General features: G+C 34.0%; 1 long non-coding RNA gene and 1 other non-coding gene across 2 annotated transcripts; both read left to right on the plus strand.

The window, feature by feature from the left end:
- The first annotated feature begins 2,228 nt into the window (after positions 1 to 2,228).
- LOC126970435 (uncharacterized) lies at positions 2,229 to 7,436 on the plus strand. Its single transcript, XR_007730644.1, has 3 exons — positions 2,229 to 2,300; positions 3,271 to 3,412; positions 7,263 to 7,436. It is a non-coding gene; the product is annotated as an uncharacterized LOC126970435 (long non-coding RNA).
- Positions 2,963 to 3,036, plus strand: Trnas-aga (transfer RNA serine (anticodon AGA)). Its single transcript has one exon. It is a non-coding gene; the product is annotated as a tRNA-Ser (tRNA).
- Positions 7,437 to 8,325: the final 889 nt, after the last annotated feature.

An 8,325-nucleotide genomic window follows, 5' to 3' on the forward strand; every position in this document is an offset into this window, starting at 1 on the left:
TAATATTATTTAATACCTTATTACTAAACTGTCTACGGTTAACATCTCTGAGTATTATATTATGATAAAATGTAAACATGGTGTAATTGTAATAACAGTTTATTTTCAACACACCAGAGAGAGGATTTATAAAAGGGAAGTCAAATGAGCAATCCATATTCGTAGATAGGTATTTCTAAAGTGTACCTAACCAACACCCGATTTTAAGGCTCTGGTCGACTTTTAAACTAAGTACTTCCATTTTTATAATCTTAAAAATCTGGTAAAATAAGTACCTAGTTTTTTAATGTCTTTTTCTCAATCCAATATCTTATTTTGTAGAAGTAGGTAGCAGTAAATGAATCAAGCAAAAGATTCTATTTTATGTTTATTATTATACTAGCTGACCCGGCAAACGTTGTTTTGCCATATAAAGTATAATTCACGGGATAGTTTTATAAGTAATAAAATATTGCCTATATTATAGCCTGTACATCATTTTGTTCTATTGTCAATAGTTTTTGCAGCGCACGCAAAAATAGGTTTTCGATTTTACACCTTGTGTTACAAAATAGCAATTTTATTACGGATCCCTAATTTTGAAAAAAAAAACATAGCCTATAGCCTTCCTCGATAAATGGACTACCCAACACTGAAAGAATCATTCAAATCGAACCAGTAGTACCAGAGATTAGCGCGTTCAAACAAACAAACAAACACTGCAGCTTTATAATATTAGTATAGATAAACAGAGTCCGTTAGACCAAATCGTGGGGCAAATCATAGCCCGGTAATAGAGCGGACAGCAGAAGTAGTTCAAAATGAGAGTTTAAAACGGGAGAAAGATATTATTCGAGTCCAAAAACAAGCCAGGTAAAGAAGAAACTACTTATTAAAATAAAGAAATCACAAAACAAGACAACCGCGGTAACAATAATTGATAGGTATATATATTAGGTAGATCTATATATATTAGGTAGATATATATATTAGGTAGATCATAGGTGACAGGTATAGAAACTCATTGATCATTCGCTCATCGCTGTCAGTCATTTTGACAGATAGCTTTCCTTGATGTAACATAAAATGGATGTGATTTCATAGTTGTGACACTTATAAAGTGGAAATAAAATAAATATTTTATTTATTTCCCCGGTTCCTTTTGCAATACATTTTATATAACAAGTCAATCCATCAGCAAAGTTTTTTTTTGTAACTATCCTAACCTTAAACGGTTATTCTTATAGTCAGGTAAAATTTCGCCATTGTTCTTTATGACAGTGAATACTACGGAATTCTGTGTTATGGTTATTATAGAAAGGGTTTGTCAGGAAAATGAAAAAACTACAGCGTATATTTTTTTTATCACAGTAAGGGACGAGACGAGTAGGACGTTCAGCTGGTGGTTATTGATACGCTCTGCCCATTACAATGCAGTGCCGCTCAGGATTCTTGAAAAACCCAAAAATTTTGAGCGGCACTACTATAATTGGGATATTTAGGTAGGTGCAAGCATTTATATGATGAATATAGATGTTTGTTTCCGAGTCATGGATGTTTAAATGTATTTATGTATGCTTATATGTATGTTTATATGAATATATACCTATATGTTTAAGTAAGTATATTGTATTAAATATATCAATGTCTTGTAACTATATATGCTTAACTTGGGGCAAGATAATTTGTGTAAGAAGTGTGTCAATATATTTAGATATAAGGTGTTAAGTCTCATTGATAGCAATTTCACTAGCTATGGCCCCTTGAATAGCATAAAAGCCAGTAAAAATAATAATTTCGAATTGAACTTCATACAACTGCATCTTCATCATCATCAGCCGGAAGTCGTGCACTGCTGGACAAAGGCCTCCCTCAAAGATTTCCACGACGATCGTTCCTGCGGTGCCCTCGTGCAACGTTTTCCGGTGATCTTGAACAGAACGTCGGTCCATCTTGTGGAGGGCCAACCAACACTTGCGTCTTTCGGTACGTGGTGGCCATTCGAGGACCTTACTGCTATAACGGCCATCTGTCCGTCGAACTATGTGCCCTGCCCAGTACCACTTCAGTTTCGCAATTACATTAATTGGGTAGTAGAGGCTTACATGAAAAGTGCAATTTGGTATTTAACATTCCTTAAAATGCTGGCTGAATTCGGATTTGCCTAGTACTACATTTAGACTGCGACATAATAAATTCACTTATTTACATATTAATAATGTATATTGATAATATTTATATAAATATGCACGCCAGCTACCACTTCAGATATTTTATTGAAATCTACTAACTACGGTGAGGCACCATGAGGAGTCTATTTTGTAAGTTACTTTCATATCTTTTTAACCGACTTAAAAAAAGAGGGAGGTGCTCAATTCGTCGGTAGGTTTTTGTCGACTGGGTTGAACGAACTTTTGTCGACGAACCGATTTTGATAATTCTTTTTTTATTTGAAAGCTGGTGCTTCCCGGGTGGATTGGTTGGTTGGTCCAGATCTGAAAATGGCAACCATGAGAAAACCATAAAAGTCTTTAATTTGGTATAAGTATGTGAGCGAAAAATTTACGAATTAAGTCAATATCGCGCCAACCGATTTCGATAATTCTTTTTTTATTGGAAATGATATACTTCAAAGGAATTTTTGTAAGATGGGATCCATGACAAAGTAACGGAACTCTTCAATTCTTAGGAGCAAATTAACGATACAAGGCCACAAATAAAATTTGAAAACAAAATTTTATGAACGATGCGTGTTTCGAACCCACGACCTCCGGCGTTCCGTGCCGGTGCTCTTACCAACAGAGCTAACCGTTCAAGTACCGCCTCGTTATAAAATTCTGTTTGCATTGTTTAACTCTCAGGTTGTGGCTTCATCTACAAGATCTACAGTTGATAACCTGCTCAACCCCAATATTTGCATATTAGGAAATTGACTTGAGATGTCGCTGAACAGATAACAGAATTTTATAACGAGGCGGTACTCGAACGGTTAGCTCAGTTGGTTAGAGCACCGGCACAGAACGCCGGAGGTCGTGGGTTTGAATCCCACATCGTTCATAAAATTTTGTTTTTCAAATTTTATTTAAAATTTGAAATTTTGTTTAAATGACCGTTTCAATGACGAAATATTGTCTGATAAATATTAATATCAACTTTTTTATCTTTTTATGAAACCAATACATTTCTTATGTGATAATTTATGTATAGCATTATTACTCAAAATGAATCTATTTATTAGAGAATAGCGTCTTTGACGTGAACGTGTGCTTTATTATCAATTATCAATTTCAGTAATAGCTGTAGCATTGGCGTGCCTAGCCTCTGTAATGGCTCTCGATCCTGTTAGCCAATGTATCGCAAGGTGTCCTCAAAACATCGCAACGGTGTGTGGAAGAGTTGGAAAAAGTATATCTCTGTACCGCAATCGCTGCTAGTAAGAATCAATTTATAAGTATCATCTTGCATTTTTATTAAAGTATGCAAATAACTTAGATATCTGCGTATCTTATATATGTTTTTATTTATAATAAGTAATCAAAGCGTGCGTATTTTACACTCTTTGTATGTATGATTTCTGATAATATTACGATTTTATACCAAAACTGTGGTGGCGTAAAGTCAAAATTTACAGACCTAAAACTTAATGTGCTTGTTTGTAATTATGACGTTATAGTTCTAGTTGAAACCTGCCCTTCCCAAGCCATACAAGATTCAAAGTTACAATCAACCGAATATGTGACTTATCGTCAGGATCGGAACTTAGCTTTGGTCAAAACCAATAGGAAGGGACGTTGTGGTGATAAGTATTCGTCAAAGAAATCATTGATACAGATTAGGAGGTCGGATTTGGAGGCCATTGACTTAGAAGAAATTTATTTATATTTCCCTACATATGACGAATTACTTCTATGTGCATGGTATATACCGGCTGCATCCAAAACCATCGTTTATTTGGTTACTCTCCAATGTTCATACTAACATGAATTTAAATAACCTTTTATTACTTGGCGACCTTAATCTTCCCTACTTAAAATGGTCAACTGTTGCTCCTTCTCTTCAACCTTCTCAATCTGATACGGAACCCTCAAAATTATTAACTCATACTATATATCTTATGAAGTTAAAACAAATATATTCTATTGTGAACCAAAACGATAGAATTCTAGAATTGGTGCTATGTAATATATTAAACTGCATGGTCAATATTACAGACGATCCGTTACTTAATACTGTGCCTCACCATCCACCACTACATTTATTTTGTTCAATAAATAAAACAACTTCTATGCCTCTTAAGCCTAAATTAAAAGAAATTTCTTTAAAGCTAACTATGATATTATTAACGAAGTAATATCTAATGTTCAGACTCTCTGAACTAAATTTTTTAGCTCCCCGCGATGCAGTTGATAATTTTTACAAAAAATCAATAGCATAATTAAGTGTCACGTACCCCTTAAAAGACAAGTATCACCAGGTTTCCAGTCTGGTTCCCAAGAAGTTGGATCAGCACATTGAGACATTAATCAAAACTTAACAATCGTGTTAAGTTAAATTGCTACTCTCCGATTGCTATAAGAAGTATATTGAAAAAAAAATGGAAATATACATCTAATATTAAAGAAACGAATTCAGAATATCCCCACACAATGACATTAGAAAATGAGTCTTCAGATAATTCTACCACTTTCAGAGATGTTTTCAAAATACTTTCAATCGGTTTTTGAACCGGTATCACCCGAAGCCTACAACATTAATCATCTTATGAACGATGTTATATCTGATAGCCCAATGCAACTAAACTGTATTTACCTCACCAAATCTGAGATATGTAAAACATTAAAAAGTCTGGATCCCATTAAAGGCCCGGTCCAGATCCAATAAGTCCAGTATTCTTAAAAAAAATGTCTTTAACTATTCCTGTCCCACTTGAAATCATCTTTAACAAATTTCTGGAAGCTGGTGTATTCCTGGTTCAATGGAAACATGCTAACATAACACCCATTTTTAAATCGGGTTCCAAGAGCAACATTGTGAACTGTCGACCCATATCCACTCCCTCAATAATTCCAAAGGTTTTGAAAAACTAGTTCAGGGTCATGTTTATTCAACTGTTAAACATTTCATTGATGATGACTTCAAGAAGGCGTTTGACAAGGTGGACTATCTGATACTTTTGAAAAATATTTCCTACAACGGAATTAAAGTCAATCTTTTGCGCTGGTTCAGTTCATACCTACAAAGTCGTGTTCAGTCTGTTGTTATTAACGGGCATGTGTCTTCCCTCTTGTTACCACATCGGGCGTCCCTCAAGGATCTATACTAGGAACATTACTATTTGTACTCTTTGAAAATGATATCCCTCCCATCTTGTTTCAAACATAGCAATTTCCTTTTATATGCGGATGACTTAAAGATATACTCCTGTGTTCGGGATCAAAACGATATAAAATTAATACAGTCTAATTTAATGAGATTTGAACAATATTGTAAAATTAATAAACTTTTCTTGCAAATGTATTCATATAACATTTACAAGAAACTTAAACATATTAACTACTAGTTTTCAACTAGGAGGCCACATTTTTAACTCAGCAAAAACTGTCAGAGACCTTGGTGTGTGTTTTGATGCAAAACTAACACTTGATATGCATATAGAAATTGTATATAATAAGGCGTACCAAATACTAGGTTTCATAACAAGAAATACTAAGCCCTTTGAGCGCAAAGACACGTTTATCTGTCTCTTTGATAGTCCAGCTAGATCGCATTTAGAATATGTGTCATTCTACATTCTGAAATTAGAAATTATACAAAAATTAGAAATGGTTCAAAATAAAATTTCTAAGAACCCTTAGTTATCGTTTTCGTATACGCTGCTCTTACAATGAACTGTTAAAACGTAATACCCAATCCTTGAGTAACCGAAGACGGTTAAATGACGCAGTAACGCCCCATAAAATTTGTAATGACGAGATTAAGTCCTTCCAAATGTTATCTGAAATTAATTTCCGTGAACGTATCTTTACGTGACATATTTTCGTGCTCCCTTTTTACCTACAAAACTAATATTAAAAAATATTAAAATTAATCTAAACTAACAAACCCAAGCGCTGGCAGCTATCTCGGTCAACGGATCAGCCTAGCTATCCAACGCGGAAATGCTGACAGTATTTTAGGTACGCTTCCACGTAATGATAGTTTTAATTTTCTGTAGTCATAGTATTGTAAATATAGTTAAAAGATTTTGTTTTGTTTGAATAATAATCTAAACTTAAATCTTATTATTTTTGCTTTGTATATTCAGGATTACTTACTTTTACCAAGTGTTATTTATCTTTCCTGCAATTAACTTTTATTTTAAATTGTGCATTGTCACTTTTATCTTCAACATCTATGTTCTCAGTGAGACTTTCCCAGGGAACAATTGTAATTATCTTGGTTCGTTACAATATGAATATGTATTTAATCTTTAGTTTCTGTTTTTGTCTCCAACAAAGTAAATAAAAATAAATAAGTTTGTATGTTAGTAATTTAGAAGACGTCCAATTTACTTGAATATATCCTCACGTATCAAAGAGCCAACGATACATTCAAGACTTTTCTAGAACTTCGAGACGTTTTCAGTAAGCTGAAATATGTTTTCAGATCATTCCCTCAGAGGCTCTAGCACATAGTACAAAATTGAAAATAATACATAGTTACCCAGGTTTTCAGGAGGCTGAAACTGTTTTACAGACAGCTTCAGAGCACTAGTAGTTACTTGGTACATGTATCCTGACCAGGATGTCCATATTGTATACAGATCCGAATATTTCGTTGGCGATGTATTTTGTTTTAGCAATTGAAATGTAAAATTATTTAGCGAAATAATTAAAAATGTTAAAGTAGTTACATAATTTTGTTAATTTGAAGAGGCTTAATCCTTTTTAAGTTTGGATATGCTGTTATTTGGACAGTTTTTCACTGAATACTTTGTCATTGCGTGGCTTTGTATTCAAAGCGCGGTCAAAACACAACCGAACGAAAACTCTGGCTACTATTAGCCATATACGCGTCTATACGCGTAGGCAGACTTTTGCTTCAGACAATTTTTGAAGGATTGTGAGTTTAGTTGTTTCTTGTACGTCAATACCTATTTTATATTTTCTTAAGAATTACGTAATAAGCTTTGCACATACACTGCAGCGAAATCTTGTACTAGTGTTAAGGTACGGTTATTATATTTTATGATTCTTCTTTGTTTAGTTATTAAATTAATTTATTTATCTTATTTGATTTTTCAGTTTGCCTTGTTTCCACGCTACATTTGTTGCGAATTATCCCTGCAAAGTAACGAATGATGCTGAAGTTGATTAGCACTACTGGTCAAGAGTCTGCAGCTGTCACCAACTAATTCCTACACTGAACCCAATAAAATGCCTAAAGAATGCCTAATCAAATAAAAGATTTACATAAAATGGTTGCTGTATTACTAATGTTCTGCACTTTGAAACTTTTTAGGATCAATATTCATATATCGATTCATATTTCTCCCTTCTCTTTTCCAAAATTTTCAATCAAATTGTTCAGAGATTACTGGATTAACTTACATGAACTGCACTTAACGCAGATCTCAAGAATGCTCATAAGCAATAATTGTAGTCCACACGTTTTTTCTAAAGTATTTCGAAAACATTACCGCTCTAGCGCAAAATCATGTAAGTGATGGGCCATATTCACCGGTGCAGTAACTGGTAAATCGGTCATAGTTACTGAGGAGAGCTATGTCATACTCAGAGCTACTTAATTTCCATTTTAGAGTGCTATTATTGGGAAACGGCGATTCTAGCCGATGATCTTGACAACTGTTGAAATATTACTTAAATATGGTGGGGATATGTCTAACACTATATACTTTTATACTATTCACAGGCTACGTTATCCTCGTTAATACTCTATCTGATCTGTTAAGGAAGTATAAACTACGTTTTAAAGATGACAATGAATTAGTTAAACAAGTGTCGCAAACAAATTATAAATGGACATAATTGTTAAATCATCACTATATTATAGCGCCGCTATGTTTTGCAAAGGTTGATATAGAGAACTTCTTTCAGGGAGGAGTCCTCAAGTAATATAAGTAAACACACAAAGGAGAATCGTATAAGTCAATTGATAATTATTTTAAAGTCTTGGATGACTTCTGAGGGCCGTTTTTCTTTTTTTTAATGTGAGGGGGCAAAGAGACGGTGGGAAGTGGTGAGGCTTCCGCTCATGGACATTCGGAAAAGCGTGGTAGGTGCTGGGAGGTGAAACAAACACAGTTCTTAAAGATCTCGGTTTTTGATATTTTTTGTGAAATATGAT

Source organism: Leptidea sinapis, chromosome 21 (genome assembly GCF_905404315.1).
Source record: "Leptidea sinapis chromosome 21, ilLepSina1.1, whole genome shotgun sequence".
NCBI lineage: Eukaryota > Metazoa > Arthropoda > Insecta > Lepidoptera > Pieridae > Leptidea > Leptidea sinapis.